Source organism: Phyllobates terribilis, unplaced genomic scaffold, assembly GCF_046119375.1.
Source record: "Phyllobates terribilis strain yellow unplaced genomic scaffold, ASM4611937v1 Scaffold_12__6_contigs__length_324123572, whole genome shotgun sequence".
Lineage (NCBI taxonomy): Eukaryota > Metazoa > Chordata > Amphibia > Anura > Dendrobatidae > Phyllobates > Phyllobates terribilis.
This window is the reverse complement of record NW_027362772.1, coordinates 305014848-305033236: the sequence shown is the minus strand read 5'-3', so window position 1 is coordinate 305033236 and position 18389 is coordinate 305014848.

Genomic DNA, 18389 nt, shown 5'->3' with positions numbered 1-18389 from the left:
GAGTACCAAATGTTTCAACCCAATTTGCTCTAACGGTTTCAGCATTTTGAAATTTCCAATTATCTGTTAAAATCCATTTTCTTTGATCTGTATTTAAATTATTTGCCATTATGTGTTATCTGAATTATCTGAAAAGAAAACAGATTTGAGGGAGATCTATCTGTGAAAACTAGATCTGTGAAACTGGCTCAGTTGCCCTTAGCAACCAATCAGATTCCACCTTTCATTTTCCAAAGAGTCTGTAAGGAATGAAAAGTGGAATCTGATTGGTTGCTAAGGGCAACTGAGCCACTTTCACTTTACACCATGTTTGATAAATCTCCCCCTTCATAACCTTATTACACTTTCTGTCCACCTACTTTTGGACCACTCTGTATATATACCCCAGGATTGTGACTGCCAGCTCCACAATAACAAAATATAATAAAAGAAACTACTAACTGCCACCACCAATCTTTTATACTGGACACCCGTTACACGAAGCTTCAGGGATGTGGTTTACAGAGCAAGAGGAAGAGAGCTATTAAATTTTATATATTTAATCCGGAAAAATAGACAGTGTTTATAAAAAATATACAAAGATGATTAAAAATGGAAACAAAACAACATGATACAGCGGTGGCCAAAAGTATTGGCACCCCTGCAATTCTGTCAGATAATACTCAGTTTCTTCCTGAAAATGATTGCAATCACAAATTCTTTGGTCTTATTATCTTCATTTAATTTGCTTGCAAGGAAAAAATACAAAAGAGAATGAAGCAAAAATCAAATCATTGATCATTTCACACAAACCTCCAAAAATGGGCCAGACAAAAGTATTGGCACCCTCAGCCTAATACTTGATTGCACAACCTTTAGCCAAAATAACTGCGAACAACCACTTCCGGTAACCATCAATGAGTTTGTTACAATGCTCTACTGGAATTGTAGACCATTCTTCTTTGGCAAACTGCTCCAGGTCCCTCATATTTGAAGGGTGCCTTCTCCAAACTGCCATTTTGAGATCTATCCACAGGTGTTCTATGGGATTCAGGTCTGGACTCATTGCTGGCCACCTTAGAAGTCTCCAGTGCTTTCTCTCAAACCATTTTATAGTGCTTTTGGAAGTGTGTTTTGGGTCATTGTCCTGCTGGAAGACCCATGACCTCTGAGGGAGACCCAGCTTTCTCACACTGGGCCCTACATTATGCTGCAAAATTTGTTGGTAGTCTTCAGAGTTCATAATGCCATGCACACGGTCAAGCAGTCCAGTGCCAGAGGCAGCAAAGCAACCCCAAAACATCAGGGAACCTCCGCCATGTTTGACTGTAGGTACCGTGTTCTTTTCTTTGAATGCATCTTTTTTTTTGCTGTACACTCTGTGTTGATGATTTTTCCCAAAAAGCTCTACTTTTGTCTCATCTGACCAGAGAACATTCTTCCAAAACGTTTTAGGCTTTCTCAGGTAAGTTTTGGCAAACTCCAGCCTGGCTTTTTTATGTCTCGGGGTAAGAAGTGGGGTCTTCCTGGGTATCCTACCATACAGTCCCTTTTCATTCAGACGCCGACGGATAGTACGGGTTGACACTGTTGTACCCTCGGACTGCAGGGCAGCTTGAACTTGTTTGGATGTTAGTCGAGGTTCTTTATCCACCATCCGCACCATCTTGCGTTGAAATCTCTCGTCAATTTTTCTTTTCCGTCCACATCTAGGGAGGTTAGCCACAGTGCCATGGGCTTAAAATTCTTGATGACACTGCGCACGGAAGACACAGGAACATTCAGATCTTTGGAGATGGACTTGTAGCCTTGAGATAGCTCATGCTTCCTCACAATTTGGTTTCTCAAGTCCTCAGACAGTTCTTTGGTCTTCTTTCTTTTCTCCATGCTCAATGTGGTACACACAAGGACACAGGACAGAGGTTGAGTCAACTTTAATCCATGTTAACTGGCTGCAAGTGTGATTTAGTTATTGCCAACACCTGTTAGGTGCCACAGGTAAGTTACAGGTGCTGCTAATTACATGAATTAGAGAAGCATCACATGATTTTTCAAACAGTGCCAATACTTTTGTCCACCCCCTTTTTTAGGTTTGGTGTGGAATTATATCCAATTTGGCTTTAGGACAATTCTTTTTGTGTTTTTTCATTGAAGACAAATTAAATGAAGATAATAATACCAAAGAATTTGTGATTGCAATCATTTTCAGGAAGAAACTGAGTATTATCTGACAGAATTGCAGGAGTGCCAATACTTTTGGCCACCACTGTATATAAAATTACATAAAATAAAAGGGATAACAAAAGAAAAGTACTAAACGTTTGTCACGGAAATGGCTCAGAGTTTAGTGTAGGGAGGTGCTCCTTAGGAAAACGGACAGAACGCTCAGCAAGCTGTACTTTCCAGGACTGACAAAATTCAAAAACCCAAATTCTGCTTTTTAATAGATCAAGGTTACATCCACATACCTCCTACTGGTGAGCTCATATGGTGGCTGGTTGTGGGATGTGCTAGGTCTTTTAGCAGATTATGAGATCCCCAACTCTCAGGATATCTTCACACCTGGAGGTCTCAAGTGGTAGATATTGTCATAATGTTTCCTATCGTGATTTTACCTTTTTATAGAGGCGAAGCATGGCATGGATAGCACCTTCCATTAGACTATTATTAAGTTGGAGGGGTTAGAATGGCCTTACGGTGATGTGAGTGAATGAATTATGTTCATCCCTTCGCTACAATACCGAAAATATATCTGCCGTAAATATCGGATCGATGCAAACTGCAAAATTCATCAAGTGTACTTCTCCGCCACTGAATAAACAAATCCCAGGTTTAGTGTCTGGCTCCCACAGAAGATCGTTGCTGTAATTGGAGGTCCCTACTTCAATTGAGGTGGAAGTGTAAGCTCTCTCACTTCCCCAGTTAGGCTATGTGAATTGATGCAGATTTTTCCTGAGCGTTTCTGCCTCTCCCTGGCAGAAAAAAACGCATGCAGATTTTACATGTGTTTTTGCATGCATTTTTCAAGCGTTTTTCCAAGCGATTTTGAGCATCACTTGGAAAAGTGCTTGACAAGTTGGTCACACAATATAAATCCATGCAACTGACATGGATTTATATTGTGTGACCAATTTATGCTGCTTTAAATGCAACATCAATAGTAAAAAAAAAGAATTAAAACGTAAAAAATAAAAAATATTATACTTACCTCTCTGGCGGCCCCCGGTCTCCTCTTTGGCGGTGTCCTCTGTCCTCGGCATCCCGCGGTGTTCTGAAAGGACCTGCGGTGATGTCATTTATTTAGCTGACAGGTCACGTGACCGCTGATGTCAGCAGTCACATGACAAAATGATGTCACCGCAAGTCAATGGCGGCGATTTTGCCGCGATTACACACAATAAATGGTTGTGCTGCGGAATTTTCCGCAATGATAATCCACAGTGGAAATTTCCGCAGCATGTGCACAGCACAAGTGGATTATCTTTGGGAAACATGGCAGACAACTTAAGCGTTTTCAATGCATTTTTGCAGTGGAAATGCATTAAATCTGCATCGTGGGCACACAGCCTTATAATTAGTTTCTCTTTTCCGAAGTTATAATTAATCCCATATGTTTAATGTGAAGGCGATATGTCCCCCTCTGGAGATGTCTTCATGGATTTTTAATTTTTCTCTACAACGAGTCCCATGGAGTAACAGCCTGGAGATAAACCAACTATGCCCCGAGTTTCATGCAGGTTTATGTGGTGCATAAAGCCTTTTCCGCATTTTTCTTGCAGTATAGGTCAGGCAGCTTCACACGAGACATGTGGCATTGTCTGAGGTTTGGCAATGCAGATTTTTTCTTCTCGTACAGACCCAGCTATGTCCGTTTTTACCATCCGAGTGTCAATCGTTTTTCTCGAATGAAATGAAAACTGTTTCCCGAGTTTCTCGCAGCGACCAGTCCATACACACTGACAGATGCTGCTCGCGTAACAGACATCCGTCTGCTGGTTAATTTGCAAACTCACTCACCTGGAGAAGCTTAGTTTGCAAATTTGTAAGTCATGGAATTTATTTTTTTGCAGACCATCGGCTATAATTACAGTCATGGCCAAAAGTGTTCACACCCTTGAAATTGTTCCAGAAAATGAAGTATTTCTCCCAGAACATTATTGGAATCACACATGTTTATTTCCTTTGTTTTTTTTTGCTGTTCCAATACACACAGAGACAAAAAACGCAAATTGGACATAATTTCACATAAAAGCCCAAAAATGGGCCGGACAAAATTGTGGGTAAACAACTTAGTTTCAAGCATGTGATGCTCGTTCACACTCACCTGTGGCAAGTAACAGGTGTGGGCAATATCACACAGGATAGGATTAGATACACAGCTCAGCAGACAGTATCGCGCAGGATAAGATAGATACACAGCTCAGCAGACAGTATCACACAGGATAGGATTAGATACACAGCTCAGCAGACAGTATCACACAAGATAAGATTAGATACCCGGGTAAGCAGACGGTATCACATAGGATAGGATTAGATACACAGCTCAGCAGACAGTATCATGCAAGATAAGATTAGATACCCGGCTAAGCAGACGGTATCACACAGGATAAGATTAGATACACGGCTGAGCAGACGCTATCACACAGGACAGTATTACATACATAGCCCAGAAGCCAGTATCACAGAGGATAGGATTACATACACAGCTCAGTAGACAGTATCACACAGGAGAGGATTAGATACACGGCTCAGCGGACAGTATCACACAGGACAGGATTAGGTACACGGCTCAGTAGACAGTATCACACAGGATAGGATTAGATACACGGCACAGTTATATAATTTACAGTGTATATATATATATATATATATATAGTGTGTGATTTCTCGGTCTGTCGCAGGCGGCGGTTCTGTACCCGCTCGCTCTCGTCCCGCTTGATCCCTGCTGTTTTTACCTCCTTTTGAGAAGTAAACCTCATTTGTCACATACAGACTCGGTAAAGGTCAGCTATTTTTGTGGCGTCCTTGTTCTGGTGACAGCGCAGCGAGTACCTGAGATTTCCTGGGCACACAGAAGAAACCTCTACATAGAAACACCAGGATCCAACCCAAAATCAAAACCGCAGCAGTAATGTCACTTCAGAGGAAAAGCCGTAGGACTGAGGACAATGGCGGGCGCTGACGTGTTCTCAATGTAGACCAATCACAGTGCAGCTTTTATTTCAAGGTCTGCTCTTGAACAATGAAAGCTGCACTGTGATTGGTTGCTATGGCAAGCCAAGACTGTTTCATTAATCTGCCTAGAGGAGCAAGACGCACGTTATGAGACTATAATGACCTAAGGTACTTTAGATTTTAGCAATATCTCTATTACAATCATCATAATAATTAGTAAATGCCTTATAATTGTATAAGGGATTGTTTAGAAACTGTATTACATTAAAATTGTCTGTGGCCCATAGCAACCAATCAGAGCTCAACTTTTAGTCTACCACAGCACAGCAACCAATCAGAGCTAAGCTTTCAGTCTACCACAGCACAGCAACCATCAGAGCTCACTCTTCCATGTACCACAACACAGCAACCAATCAGAGCTCAGCTTTCAGTCTACCACAGCACAGCAACCAATCAGAGCTAAGCTTTCAGTCTACCACAGCACAGCAACCAATCAGAGCTCACCCTTCCATGTACCACAGCACAGCTACCAATCAGAGCTCACCTTTCAGTCTACCACAGAACAGCAACCAATCAGAGCTCACCTTTCAGTCTACCACAGCACAGCAACCAATCAGAGCTCAGCTTTCATTTTACCTCAGCAGTGTAAGAAATGACTGAGGCCATTATCGGGTGTTTTTCTGCGGAGGGCAGTTGTGTTGTGTTGTGTGAGTACAACATGGCGTATGTGATAGTGGAGGACTGCTCTGCTAGGTAATGTCCGCACCTTCCCACTCCAGTAATAAGCTGTATACACGTAACACGGGATCCATGGCCGATTCATTGTCGCTTTTGTGCCTTTTTTCTGAAGTAAAAGTAGTTGCAATGGTGACGTATATCTTCATTGCTTAACCCCTTTACCCCCGAGGGTGGTTTGCACGTTAATGACCGGGCCAATTTTTACAATTCTGACCACTGTCACTTTATGAGGTAATTACTCTGCAACACTTCAACGGATCCCCCTGATTCTGAGATTGTTTTTTCGTGACATATTGTACTTCATGATTTTGGTAAAATTTCTTCGGTATCATTTGCATTTATTTGTGAAAAAAACGGAAATTTGGCAAAAATTTTGAAAATTTTGCAATTTTCTAAATTTTAATTTTTATGCCCTTAAATCAGAGAGATATGTCACACAAAATAGTTAATAAATAACATTTCCCACATGTCTACTTCACATCAGCACAATTTTGGAACCAAAATTTTTTTTCGTTAGGGAGTTATAAGGGTTAAAAGTTGACCAGCGATTTCTCATTTTTCCAACAAAATTTACAAAACCATTTTTTTAGGGACCACATCAGATTTGAAGTCACTTTGAGAGGTCTTTATGACAGAAAATACCCAAAAGTGACACCATTCTAAAAACTGCACCCCTCAAGGTGCTCAACACCACATTCAAGAACCTTATTAACCCTTCAGGTGCTTCACAGGAATTTTTGGAATGTGGAAGAAAGAAATGAACATTTAACTTTTTTCACAAAAATGTTACTTTAGACCCAATTTTTTTTTATTTTCGCAGGGGTAACAAGAAAAAATGGACCCCAAAATGTGTTGCGAAATTTCCCCTGGGCACGCAGATACCCCATATGTGGGGAAAAAACACTGTTTGGGCGCACGGCAGGGCTCGGAAGGGAAGGAGCGCCATTTGACTTTTTGATTGTAAAATTTGCTTGAATAATTAGCGGACGCCATGTTGCGTTTGGAGAGCCCCTGTGTGCCTAAACATTGGAGCTCCCCCACAAGTGACCCCATTTTAGAAACTAGACCCCCCCAAGGCACCTATCTAGATGCATAGCGAGCACTTGGAACCCCCAGGTGCTTCACAAATTGATTCGTAAAAATGAAAAAGTGGAAAAAAAAAACACTTTTTTATTTTTACGAATTAATTTTTGAAGCACCTGGGGGTTCCAAGTGCTCACTATGCATCTAGATAGGTGCCTTACGGGGTCTAGTTTCCAAAATGGGGTCATTTGTGGGGGAGCTCCAATGTTTAGGCACACAGGGGCTCTCTAAACGCGACATGGTTCCAATTTGTTAGCGGACACCATGTCGCGTTTGGAGAGCCCCTGTGTGCCTAAAAATTGGAGCTCCCCCATTAGTGACCCTATTTTGGAAACTAGACCCCTCAGGGAACTTATCTAGATGTGTGGTGAGCACTTTGAACCCTCAAGTGTTTTGCAAAGGTTTATGACATAGAGCCGTGAAAAAAAAAAATCATTTTTTTTCCACAAAAACGCTCTTTTAGCCGAAATATTTTTATTTTCACGAGGGTACTAGGAGAAATTGGACCCCAAAAGTTGTTGTGCAATTTCTCCTGAGTACGCTGATACCCCATATGTTGGAGAAAACTACTGTTTGGGCGCATGTCAGGGCTCGGAAGGGAAGGAGTGACACTTTGGAATGCAGACTTTGATGGAATGGTCTGCGGGCATCATGTCACGTTCTCAGAGCCCCTGATGTGCCTAAACAGTGGAAATGCCCAACAAGTGCCCCCTTTTTGGAACGGATACCTGATTTGTCAATTTTATAATGTAGTGTTAAACACCAGTTGTGTAGGACAACCTGACAAACACTACACAACTGAAGTATGACAACCTGACGAACACTACGTCAGCTGTGTAGTGTTCGTCAGGTTGTCATACGTCAGAAATTAATTCAATAGTCCATGGAAGTATGGTATCTTTTGAAGCATTCTTTCATGCAGAGGCCAGGTTTGTCGGGGCAGGTTTCACATTGGTAAATGGTGTCCTTGCGTATTCCCCTTCGGTAACACACTCGGCACTTCTTTTGTGACTTACCTTTTTTTCCGCTGTGATGGATCTGCCCCGGGAAATGCTGGCCCGGTACAATTCGAGGTCCTTCAGTTCCAGAAGTAGTGGGGCCCGCTCCGCCACCACTGCCAAATATCAGGGCCTTGATAACTGTCTCCTGGAAGTGAAGGTACGACGCAGAAGTCTGGCCTGCACATTTTGACAGAAGGAAAGCGTTGTGCATTGCCATCTGAACAATGTGCATGGCCAGCTTCTTATACCATACCTTGGCCTTTCTCAAAGCACTGTACGTCTGGAGGACTTGATCGGAGAGATTAACTCCCCCCATGTACTTGTTGTACCCCACTACACAGTCTGGTTTGGCGACCTGTGTAGTGGAACCTCTTACAGTGCTGAGGGTGCTGCCATCACCATGTATGGTGGTCAAGAGAAGGACATCCCTCTTGTCCTTGTACTTGACCACCAACAGGTGGTCGCTACATTGGGCTCTGCTCTCACCCCTTCTGAGCAGCTGCCCAATTAGCGTCTTTGGGAGGCCTTTCTGATTTTTGCGGACAGTACCGCAAGCTGCGGTATGTCGCGCAGAGAGGGACTTGAAGAGCGGGATACTTGAATAAAAGTTATCCACGTACAGGTGATAACCTTTATCTAGCAGTGGGTGCACCAAGTCCCACACAATTTTCCCACTCACTCCCAGAACAGGGGCACTCAGGGGGTTCAATCCGGGAGCCCTTCCCTTCATAAACTCTAAACTTGTGAGTGTACCCTGAGGTACTCTCACAAAGTTTATACAGCTTGATCCCGTACCTGGACCTTTTACTGGGCAGGTACTGCCGGAATCCAAGCCGCCCCTTAAAAGAAATTAAGGACTCATCCACGCAGATGTCCCTTTTGGGCACGTACACTTCACCAAACTTGTTGTTGAAGTGCTCGATGACCGGCCGAACTTTGAAAAGACGATCAAAGTTCGGGTCATCGCGTGCAGGACACCTTGCATTATCTTGGTAATGCAAGAACTTGTGGATGGCCTCAAAACGTGTCCGGGGCATGACCATTCGGAACACTGGAGTGTTATACAAAATGTTAACACTCCAGTATTGCCAAACCTCTGTTTTTTTCAGGATGCCCATATGAAGGACCAGGCCCCAAAACTTCATCATTTCTTCTGCGTCTACAGGAGACCAGTTAGAAAATTATGAAGAGGGGTTTTGTTCCAAAAATTGATGAGCATACAAATTAGTTTGGCCCACCATGAGGTTTATAAAATCCTCAGAGAAAAAGACTTTGAAAAGTCTATTTCTGTGAGGCCGGTGGTGTCAAACTTGATTCCTGATTCCGCCACGAAATCAGGAATCAGTGGCTCAAAATTTTCAGGGGGCGAGGTCCATATGGGGTCAGTAGTGGGGGGCGCTGGAACATCTTCTCTCCTGCGACGACTGCGGGGCGGTCCAGCAGCACGTGAGGAGGAAGAGGTGGAGGAAGAGGAGGACGATGAGGTATCAGAAAAGTAAAGAAATGTGGGATCCTCGCCCTCACTGTCAGTCTCAGTGTCGGAGGCAACAATAGCGTATGCTTGCTCCGCTCAATAGCGAGTTAGGGATGAGTTGGACATTTTTTTTTTCTCGTGTATGTGGTGCGTGTGTGTCAGTACTTTATTTAGAGTGTGTGTGTGTCAGTGTGCTTGGTGTAAACTTTTTTTTTCTGAAAAAAAAGAGAAAAAAAGGAACTACAGTAGGTGGTGCAAACAGCGAGCACGAGTGCGGATCGGTGAACTATGTCACCAATCAACTCTCGGCAGCTGCTGGGTGTGTGCGCGGATGTGGTGCAAAGGTGGGGGGGGGAGAATTGACAGGGACAAGAAAAAGTCCTGAAAAGCAGCGAGCACGGACGTTGATCAGTGACGTAGACACTGCTCAGCGCTCGGCCGCTGCAGGACGCACGAAAAAAAAAAAACTGGGGGGGAGGAGGATTGGAGGTAAAAAGAGGGAGGAGAGGAGGAGGGGGGGAGAGGGGTGGATGAGGGGAGAACAGAGATGGACTTACCAAAGTCTTCTCTGTTCTTATTTCAGCAGGATCAGCAGCAGGTTCTGGAAGAGGCTCTGAAGCAGGATCCGCAGCAGCAGGATAAGGAGCTGGAGACCCAGCAACCTGGAGGCAGCAGCAGGACGCCGGAGCAGGAGATCCAGGACCCCGGAGACAGCAGCAGGACGCCGGAGCAGGAGATCCAGGACCCCGGAAACAGCAGCAGGACGCCGGAGCAGGACATCCAGGACCCTGGAGATAGCAGCAGGACGCCGGAGCAGGAGACCCAGGACCCTGGAGACAGCAGCAGGACGCTGGAGCAGGAGATCCAGGACCCTGGAGACAGCAGCAGGACGCCAGAGCAGGAGATGCAGGACCCTGGAGACCGCAGCAGGACGCCGGAGCAGGAGATGCAGGACCCTGGAGACCGCAGCTGGACGCCGGAGCAGGAGATGCAGGACCCTGGAGACAGCAGCAGGACGCCGGAGCAGGAGATGCAGGACCCTGGAGACCGCAGCAGGACGCCGGAGCAGGAGATGCAGGACCCTGGAGACCGCAGCTGGACGCCGGAGCAGGAGATGCAGGACCCTGGAGACAGCAGCAGGACGCCGGAGCAGGAGATGCAGGACCCTGGAGACCGCAGCAGGATGCCGGAGCAGGAGATGCAGGACCCTGGAGACCGCAGCAGGACGCCGGAGCAGGAGATGCAGGACCCTGGAGACTGCAGCAGGACGCCGGAGCGGGAGATCCAGGACCCTGGAGACCGCAGCAGGATGCCGGAGCAGCAGCAGCGACAGGAGCAGGTAGGAGAAAGGTCTTGTAGTGTAACAGAAGAATCTGTGGCACTACAAGGCCCAGCACAGCGCAGATCAGACGTGACCACTCTGTAGAAATCCTCACCAAGTGTGAGGATCTGCAGGGCGGTCACAGGGGGGGGACAGGATGGTGACAGGCAGGTCACAGGCCGGTCACCACCCGGTCAGGTACTCTGATTATCATGTTATCATCGATCGCACCAATCAGAGATGGCTGGGGCCTGGGCAGCATCACTGGGGGTCACAGGGAGGTGACAGGCAGGTCACAAGCCGGTCACCGCCCTGTGACCGCCCTGTCACCTGTGTTCAGGTACTCTGATTGGAGCGATCAATGTCATCATCGATCGCTCCAATCAGAGCTGGCTGGGGCTTCTATTACATCACAGGGGGTCATGGGGAGGTGACAGGCAGGTCACAAGCCGGTCACCGCCCCGTGACCGCCCTGTTAGCGCGCGGTCCCGCTGTGATCGGTGCGATGGATTCAATCGGCGATCGCACCGATCCTAGCAGTTTGGGGAGAGGGCTGGGGTTACTAGGCGACAGCCTAGGATCGGTGCTCTTAGGAGCATCGATCCTAGGCTGCACATCACTGTTTCCGGCAATCTGATTGCCGGAAACAGTGAGAAATGCTGTGATTGGCTGTTCAGAATTGAACAGCCAATCACAGCGATCGTGGGTGGGAAGGCGCGGCGACACCCCCGAGATGCCGGCGCCATCTACCCTAAGGTAAGATGGCACCGGAATTTTAATGCTGTTACCGCGACTTCGGTCGCGGTGCCGCATTAAAGATAGGGCGTATTAATACGTATCTGGTCCATAAGGCCCAGGGCACAGATACGTACTAATACGCCCTATGTCATAAAGGGGTTAATCTCTTGCAAATAGTGATGTATTTGCAGGAAAAGCTGCGAAAAATACGCGTGTTTTTGCATGATTCTTATTGCGTTTTTTTGGGGTGAAAGCATTAGCATTAAAAAACTGATAAACCCTGACTTTAAAGGGGTATTCCCATCTAAAAGATCCTAAGTGTAACAATTATAATACTAGTGATTAGAAATGTAGTATAGTTCTTCTGATTCACTATGTCGCTTACCTCATGTGCAGGGCATTGCAGTAGCTTAGATATCCATGGTTACGACCACTCATATAGTGACAGTTAGTTGCTAGTGGTCGTAACCATGGATACCTAAGCTACTGCAATAACCTGCACATGGGGTAAGCAATACAGCTTATCAGAAGAACTATATTACATTTCTAACTGGAGGTATTTGCTAATGTTATTACACCTACTACATATTGGGATAGGATCTTGGAGATGGGAATATCCCTTTTTAAAGAAATATACATATATTATAAAATGCCAGTGATGAATCGGGGCCCGTGGGTGCAGATCTATTGGTTCAATTTCTCACCTTTGGAAATATCTCTGCTTGCTGGCAGTAAATTGGAAGATTTTTTTTTACATCAGGACTGTGCAGACCTAATACTAGTCACTGCTGAGGGTTTGTTACAGTTGAATCCAGTCTAGATAATGTGTAGACTTTCAGATACATTTTACCTGGACTGGATGTAGACAGATGCATGTATATGTGTTAATGCATAAAAAGAAAAAAAACTTTCTCTTGACTGACCATGTACAGCAGCCTGCAATGTGCAGCAGTCAGGAGGTGCAGCATGTGACTGGTGATCTGCACTGGAGAAGGTTTCGCTTCTCCCGGCCACCTCAGGTGTTGTCGATCCTCGGTCAGCTTCCTGCAGACCTGTACCATATGTGAGACCACAGGTAAGAGATCCATTACTGCAATAGATGAGTTAAGGAGCCTCCTGCCCTGATAATGCTGTATTCATGTAATGTTCTAGCCTGTAAGTGCCGCACTCTCTGCTCTACAATCATTCCGGGGCCTGCTCGCTGGAGCGAGTCATTTTTCCACAGCTCCTTGGCGTGAGCAGTCAGATGGGTTACAGCGGGGGACATCTTTCGGACAGGGGTGTGTAAGAATCTTTATTTTATTCTTATTTTTACACCACGACACAGCGGGAGCACAATACTACTCTCAACATTGTCCCTTGCTCGCGCTGATCGCAGCACCGACAGGGGACAATAATGAAGGCAGCATTCAGCACCCTGCGCTTGGGAACAGAGCTAATTGTACCGCTGATTCCCATGCGCTGGTACGTGTGCTCCTGATGTGGCACAAGGTTTCCACACGTATGGCACACAGGTGCGCACGGACACTGGTATCTCCGGTACTGTTTTTTCCAGTACCGGAAATATCAGGACGTGTGAAACCAGCCTTACTCTGGACTCCGTCTGGCCTCTTTTTAGTGGTGTCCTTTTTTTCAGAGGTTCACAAAACTGTGGTCGACGGCACTTTTATACACGCCTAATAAAAAGACGGACACGGGATCACAGGTCAGGCAGCGTCCACGGTGCCTCCATCTGCCTCATTATAGGGAATCTTCCACTGGGGGTTCTGTGGCACCCTGCTACAACAGGTACCACAGGACCCAAAAGGGTGCATGGATGGACTTCTCCACAAGAGGCCCTCATTACAAACAAACACCTCCACCCTTCCACCTCATACCACCAGAGGGAGCCCTGTTAGGGATATACATATGGAGGGTGGAGCCAGGCAGTTCAGTCAGAAGTTCAGTTAGTCTGAGAGAGAGCGTGCTGACGCTGAGAGCAGCGAAGACGCAGCACGTCTGCTGTTGTATTGAGGGCCCCGAGTGTGGCCGGAGGCAAAGAGAAGAGGAGAAAGGAGTTGAGGGGGGCAGAGGAGCATCATAGGCTCACCCTAAGACACAAATCGGACACCGGGTCCGCCTAGCATACCAGGAGGACTACAAGTCCCTGGTCGACCTGAAGCTAAACCCTTGACAGGACTAGGAACCACGAAGGCCCCGGCGTCCAGGGATAGTGGTTGCCAGAGAAAGGTCCTACTACCAAGCGACAGGTGAAGGAACAGCACGACACAGAAGCTAGGTCCAGTTGCAGGCTGGCCAGGAGCTTAGAGAGAGGGAGACACGGACCAGGAGGCCTTATACCCGCTCACTGGGGAGAAGTCCTGAAGCGCACCCTTCCTACCGAGTACCCTGGACCGTACCTGACATCCGCACCAGTAAAGGTACTGAAGTGAATCCCCTGTCTCTGTCATTTACTCCTGCTGCGCCATCTCTCCTGCACTACAAGCCCCAGCATCACCACTATCTGCACCTACACTGCCCCGGGGGCCCGCTCCGCCTGTGGGGAGCAGAAACAGCTGCCATCCCATCACCCCCGGAGGTCTGCAGCAGTGCCGGTAACCATTACCGGAAACCACAGGTGGCGTCACGAGACAAACTGTACACTAAAACCCCTTTTAAAAGAGAGACCCAGAGTACGGGCCCGTGAGCCGACTGCCGTGACCTCCTAAACAAGGTAAAAGGCCCGGGTACCGAGTCCCCTATATATCCCCCTGGGTGACACAGTTCCGTCTGAATCACATATTCTGAATCACATATTTCAGAGATTTACACGAAAACCCCCGTGTAAGTGCTCAGCGCAGAGCGCAGGATAAATGTGTGCCAAGCCATACTGCGATCTTTGGGAGGCAAAATGAACAAATCATCAGCAGGTGAAGAATTTGTTTTATTTATTTTTTACGCCGTTCCTCATGTGGTATAAGTGATTAGACGACTTTATTCTTCAGGTCGGTGTGATTACAGCAATACCAGATTTATAGCGGGTTTTTATGTTTGGCAGCTGTCACACACTAAAAAACGTGTTTTTTTTGTTGCAAAGACTAGTTTTTGCATCGCCATATTTTGAGAGCTATAATTTTTCCATATTTCGGCCGACATAGTCATGTGATGGCTTGTTTTTTGCTGGACAAGTTGACGTTTTTATTGGTACCATTTTCACGCACGTGACATTTTTTGATCGCTCTCTATTCCGATTTTTGGGAGGCAGAATAATCAAAAACCAACAATTCAGGAATTGTTTTTTTTTTTATGCCGTTGCGTGTGTGATAAAATTGATAAGGCAGCTTAATTCTTCGGGTCAGTACGATTACAGCGGTACCATTTATATATTTTTTTATGTTTTGGAGCTTTCATACAAAAATTATTTTATAGAAAAAATAAATTTTTTTGCATCGCTTTATTCTGAGAGCTATAACTTTTTTATTTTTCGGCTGATGGAGCTGTTTGGCAGCAGCTTGTTTTTTGCGGGACAAGATGACGTTTTCAGCAGTACCATTTTTATTTACATTCATCTTTTTAATCGCGTTTTATTCCACTTTTTGTTCTGCGATATGATGATAAAGCACCGTTTTTTTGCTTAGGTTTTTTTTTTTTTTACTGTGTTTACTAAAGGGGTTAACTAGTGGAGCAGTTTTACAGGTATGGTCGTTCTGGACATGGCGATACCAAATATGTGTACTTTTATTGTTTTTTTTTTTTCATATTTATTTATTTATGGGTACAATATATATATAATTTTTTACAACTTTTTTTTTTTAGTTTTTTTTCTCACTTTTTTCTTAGTCCAACTATGGGACTTTCACTTTCTGCAGTCTGATCGCAGTTATAAGGTATAGCAATGCAGGATCATTGCTATACCTCATAACTGTCAGTGCTGCAGACACAAGTTAGTTTGATCATGCACTGCGCATGATCAAACTAACTTCCAGGTGCCTGGTGAACCGGATGTCGTCATGACGACATCGGGTCACCATGGCAATGAAGGGGACCCCACGCTGACGTCGCAGGGTCTCCGATCCAAGAGCAGAGGGGCTTTTGTCCCTCTGCTTGCTCGCTAAACTCTGTGATCGCAGCTCCTGGCACTGAGTGCTGGGTGTCAGCTGTCAGAATCACACAGGTGGGTGCAATCGCCAAGACGTATTAATATGTACCTGGTCCATAAGGCCCAGGGCAGGGGAAGGAATTATTACATACTATGTCAGAAAGGGGTTAAATGGTGAAAACAAAATCTGAAATTCATAAAAAAATAAATTTAGTAATGATCTATTTTTTAGTTGATGGAGCGATGGTGTATTACATGGTGAGCTGCCGTTTTAATTATACCATTTTGCAGTAGATATGGCGTCCTCATCACGTCTTTTTGTCTTTTTTTGTGACGAATAAAAAATGCAAATCTGGCATTTTGATTTTATTTCTCTTAACAACGTTTAACGATTGGGTTAATTAATTTTGTACAGTGGGTATGGAAAGTATTCAGACCACTTTACATTTTTCACTCTTTGTTTCATTGCAGCCATTTGGTAAATTCTAAAAAGTTCATTTTCTTTTCTCAATAAAGTCCACTCTGCACCCCATCTCGACTGAAAAAAAACAAATGTAGACTTTTTGCAAATTTATTAAAAAAGAAAAACTGAAATATCACATGGTCATAAGTATTTAGACCCTTTGCTCAGACACTCACATTTAAGTCACATGCTGTCCATTTCCTTGTGATCCTCCTTGAGATGGTTCTACTCCTTCATTGGAGTCCAGCTGTGGTTAATTAAACTAATAGGACTTGATTTAGAAAGGCACACACCTGTCTATATTGTTACGGATCCGGGTGGTGGAACATCTGTGCTGCGGTGCAAGGAGGGACCAGAGGGGCGAAACTAGGTATCAACTCGGACTGACCAAGGTCGTACGGCGGTTCAATCGACTCCGTGACCAGGGAAGGACCGAGCAGAGGGACCAGGTGCTACTCTGGGCCAGACCTTGTATGAGAGCAGGTGACTGCTACGGGTCAGAAGGCAGGGACTGACCGGTACAGCAGATGAGCACGGCAGGCAGGCTGACGGGTGATCCGGGTAGACGGACTGGCAGACACGGCAGGTAACAAGCAGGAGCCTCCAGGTAGGCTGGCTGGTAGGCACGGCAGGTAACAAGCAGGAGCCTCCAGGTAGGCTGGCTGGTAGGCACGGCAGGTAAAAGGCAGGTGCTTCCAGGTAAGCAGGCGGGCAGGGCCCATAGACAGACTGGCGGACTGGACTGTAGACAGACTGTCGGGCTGAAGAGTAGACAAGCTGGTGGACAAGACTGGTAGTCAGGCTGGCGGACAGGACTGGTAGTCAGGCTGGCAGACTGGGATGGTAGTCAGGCTGGCGGACTGGGCTGGTAGGCTGGCGGACTGGGCTGGTAGTCAGGCTGGCGGACTGGGCTGGTACTCAGGCTGGCGGACTGGACTGGTAGTCAGGCTGGCAGAAAGGACTAGTAGTCAGGCTGGTGGACTGGACTTGTAGTCAGGCTGGCGGAGTCAGGCTAGCAAAGAGACCTGAGGGCTGAAGCAGAGTTTAACACACAAAACTACAACCTTGCACGGGCACCTCCATTTTGGAGGAGGTGCCTTTTATATGAGAGGTCCTCCGGCCACTGGCCGGGGACTCCTTACGGCGGCGCGCGCGGCCCCTTTGAGAGGGAGGGAGCGCACGCGCCCTAAGCGCAGTGCCCGGGAAGCTGCACGCACTAGCAGCAGCAGAAGCAGGAGCGCTGGAGGACGCCAGGCGGGGAGCGCGGCGGTAAGAGGGATGGCGTCTCTGCCTGTCAGGGGGCAGAGATGCTGATACTACAGTACCCCCCCCTTTACGCCCCCTCATTTTTAGGCCTGAAAGAAATTTTTTAAGGAGAAGCGGGGCGTGGATGTTCTCCCTGGGTTCCCAAGTTCTCTCCTCTGGGCCAAACCCCTTCCAATCCACCAGAAAAAAAGGTTTTTCCTCTTACCCTCTTGGTGGCCAGAATGTTCTCTACCTCGTAGGCGTCCTCAGCAGAGACCGGAGCTAGGGAGGTACCTGGATTGTCGGAAAAAGAATTAAGCACAACTGGTTTGAGGAGAGATACATGGAAGGAGTTGGGAATCCGTAAGGTGGCCGGGAGTTTTAACTTGTAGGCTACTGGGTTGATTTGCTTGAGGACTTCAAATGGACCGATGAACCGTGGACCCAACTTATAGGAGGGTATTTTGAGACGAACATGTTTGGAGGAGAACCAAACCTTGTCTCCCGGACGGAACTGAGGTGGATCCAGACGTCTCTTATCAGCATGTTTCTTCATCCGCTCGGAGGATTGAAGAAGTGCGGATCTAGTGTCCTCCCAAGTAGTGGAAAATTCGCTGACCAGAGACTCCGTGGCAGGGTTGTCCACTGAAGCGGAAACGGGAAACAGAATCCGGGGATGTTGACCGTAGACCACAAAGAACGGGGACTTGGAAGAAGATTCGCTCTCATGGTTGTTATAGGAGAACACGGCCCATGGTAGGAGCTCCACCCAATCGGTATGGTGAGCGTTGACGAAGTGCCGGAGGAAGCTGGTAAGGATCTGGTTGATACATTCCACTTGGCCATTGGACTGCGGATGGTAAGCAGAGGAGAAATCCAGGGTGACATCCAGCAGCTTACACGTAGCTCTCCAGAAGCGCAAAGTGAACTGGACCCCCCGATCAGACACAATGTGGAGGGGTAGGCCGTGGAGATGAAAGATGTGATGGATGAAGTCTTTAGCCAGCACAGATACAGACGGGAGACCAGGCAGAGGGATGAAGTGAGCCATTTTAGAAAAGCGGTCAGCGACCACCTAAATGACCGTACAACCG